This window comes from Schistosoma mansoni, chromosome W (assembly GCF_000237925.1).
Source record: "Schistosoma mansoni strain Puerto Rico chromosome W, complete genome".
Lineage (NCBI taxonomy): Eukaryota > Metazoa > Platyhelminthes > Trematoda > Strigeidida > Schistosomatidae > Schistosoma > Schistosoma mansoni.
The window spans coordinates 20,563,595-20,566,995 of record NC_031502.1 but is presented as its reverse complement, the minus strand read 5'-3'; positions in this window follow the sequence as shown (position 1 = coordinate 20,566,995).

The following is a 3,401-nucleotide window of genomic DNA, read 5'->3' as shown; positions in this document are numbered from 1 at the left end:
AGGAATCCCACAATATGACGATTTGACAGTCCAGTGCTTCCAAGTTTCTCATGTTGGTCTGGTTTCTATTGACTCGTGATTTCAACTATTATTCTCAATTTAAAAGAGACTATTTCACAGGTGACATAATTATATCCCTTCACTTTGTATAATAATGGCAATATTCAACTATGTAGTGAATTTCTGTTTAAGAAATACTTAATTTGCAATTATTCATAGAATACTCTATCAATGTCTTTCAGTATTTATTAACAATAAGGGAAAGATAGTAAATCAGTTGGTGAAGTTGTAAATCCACATCAACTGATATGGTTGGGTCATATATTACGAATGCTCAGCCACCGATTAGCATGGCGTGCAATGCTGACTAGTGTTGCAGACAAATGAAAAAAAGTTAGGGCAGGTCAAACCAAAACGTGGCATCAGTTCATAAAGTCACTAAATTCTAGTCTTGACCATGTTGGTAGATGCAGACTACTTAGTTAGGGTTTGTGTGACCATTATGATCAATGGTTAGAGACTGAATGAAATGGCTCAGAATCGATCACAATGGTGTAGGTGTATACACTCTCTGTCTTCCCTTAAACCACGAGATTAAAATAACATTATACCTTTCTTTCTACCAGCTAATTCTTCCTTCCTGTATTATATCCTTATATGCAATATTTTGTATGTATATATATTGCTACTACTGATCTAACTTCTATGAATTTGGTGTTAATCTTGTGCTAATGAGGTGTGGCAGCTTAGATCGATGCATATATGTACCTGGTCCTATGTTGTAGATGGCTGACTGACTAAACTATTATTTACCTTCAATCATAGAAGTTCTTTAATAGTTTAGTAGCTACAACTATTTTTTTATCCATCATATATTCAATAGACTAGTAGGAATGTGTCAATCAGTCAGTCACAACGTAGAACTTCGTACATACGTACATCACTTCGAGTTGCCATATCACATTAACACAGAGATACAGTTGTCGATTCAAATCCCATAGTGGTAGAAGTAGTAAGAGTATAAGCAATAATGTGAAACATTAGGGTTTGAATATGTTATTCAAGGAGTATAATCCAGTGAAATAAATTTGGAAAGCGAAAAAAGATAGAGACATGAAGAATTCAGAAGATTAGAATTTGGTAGAACACAAAGAGTGGATGCACCTTTGTCATTGCAAACGATTTTGAGCCATGTCATTCAAGGTCTCTAACCATCGATTGCTATCATCTCATGGATCCCAACCAGATAGTCTACACCTACCAACATGACTCAATCCAATTGTCAATGACTTCATGAATTTGTACCACGTTTCGGTCTGGCCACCCCTAGCTTTCTTCCAACCTACTCCTACACCATAAAATGTGAGTAGTAGTAGTATTAGTAATAGTAGTACTATAAAATGACGTTTATACAGTTTCTAATAAAGAAAAAAGGCTATTCGATAGCCGCATGAAAACAATCCCATCTATTAAAGGATAAAAAGAAAATAAGATACTTTTATGACTCATAAAACAGTCAATTTATTATTTAATGGACTATTCATTAAAAAGGAAAATACTTGGCGACATTTTAAATACAGAAATTACAATTTCTATGCATCATTATCAAAAAAAACCCCACAGATTTACCCCCCCATACACACACATTCACACACACACATATCCACACACATGTTCACACACACACACACACTTTGGTGTTTCCAAGTAAATTAAAACTGATAATCATATCATTCATTACAATACTAAATGGATATTGTATACTCATCAACAACAAAAAAAACGGTTGTACGGTAATCATTTTATAACTATGGATATATACTTCCTTCCTAACAGTATAGTTTACTGTCTTCACGGGTTAATATTACAATAGTGGTGGTACATTCAAATCAATGAATGAATTAGGAATGATTATAAAGAAAACTATCAGAAGAGTAAGAGAATATATACATCCCTATTGGTGAGTGTGTGTGTGTTTGTGAAAAAGAAATAACTCATTCCAAATTGCTCTTTCATATATATTGGCTCCATGATATAGGACGAAACACGCGTTAAACTGGATTCCACTGTTAGCCATTATCCATCTTTGTGTTAGAATGCTTATGAATGAAGGTCATATCGAAGCAATACATACGGTATACACATATGCATTCCTAGACATCAATGAGAAGATTCAAAACAAACAATACCAAGTGAATTTATATATATGGAGGTATAGAGTATGAATGAATACTTATACTGTTTTACCTATTCATTGACTTTCTCATCTATATATATCTATGAATCATATAGATTTTGTATACCTAGGTACTTGTGACACGTATCATCTATCCTTAAATTGATTATTAAATGAGAAACTAAACGAACATAGTTTTGTGGTTATCATCATCATCACCATCATCATCAGTTGCTGTCTCCATGAAACTGTATTCATTATTATGATTATTATTGAATATAATAGAAACAAGTGTAAATGCGTGATCATTGAAGTATTTATTGTTCTTTATAACAAAACAAAACCAAACCAAAGAAGGTATCTCTTGAAGTACAGATGGATTAAGATAATTAATTGATGAATATATATGAATGAGTAAAGGATATGAATAGAAGAGATAGGGAGAGAGTGGATATTGTTTCTGTTTACTTCTGTATAAGATTAACAAATATAAGTAAAATTCTTCCTATATATACCATTATAAACAAAAATGGATAGTGGCTAGCAGTGAAATCCAATTGGAAGAGCGTTTCGTCCTATTTCGGACTCTTCAGCTGAGTTGATGTTCACTCTGGGACTCGAACCCAGTAACTTTCGCTTCAAACACCATCGGGTTATCCACTCAGATATTGAGTCCTAATAGCCACTTGCTTGTGCAATAAGGTGAAGTTTGAATTCACTTACTATTCCCATTGATGTTTTACGACTGCAACTGGTCAGTCTCTAATTGGCATATGTGCATACTGTGCGTATTGCCTCGATATAGCCTAAATTCACAAGCATTAAAAGCAAAGATGAATAGTGGGTAGCAGTGGAACCCAGTTTGACGAGCGTTTCGTCCTATTTCGGACTCGTCAGTTGGATGTACCTACATCTTAGAGTTGATGTTCTATGTAGGACTCAAATCCAGTACCTTTCGCTTCAAACGCCATCGGGTTATCCACTCAGCTATTGAGTCCTGATAGCAACTTGCTTGTGCAATGGGGTGAAGTTTAAATTCACTTAGTATTGTTTGTTTGAATCTTCTCCATTGATGTGTTAGGACTCACGCTAACTGAATCGGCGAATCTGCTGGGTAAGCATGACTAGGTTTTTTCCTGCAGCAGTACGGGTGCGCCAGTAGCACGTCGTTTGCGACAAAAACTTTGAGTTACTTTGCCTAGAGGCTCAGCTAGTGATCGCCATT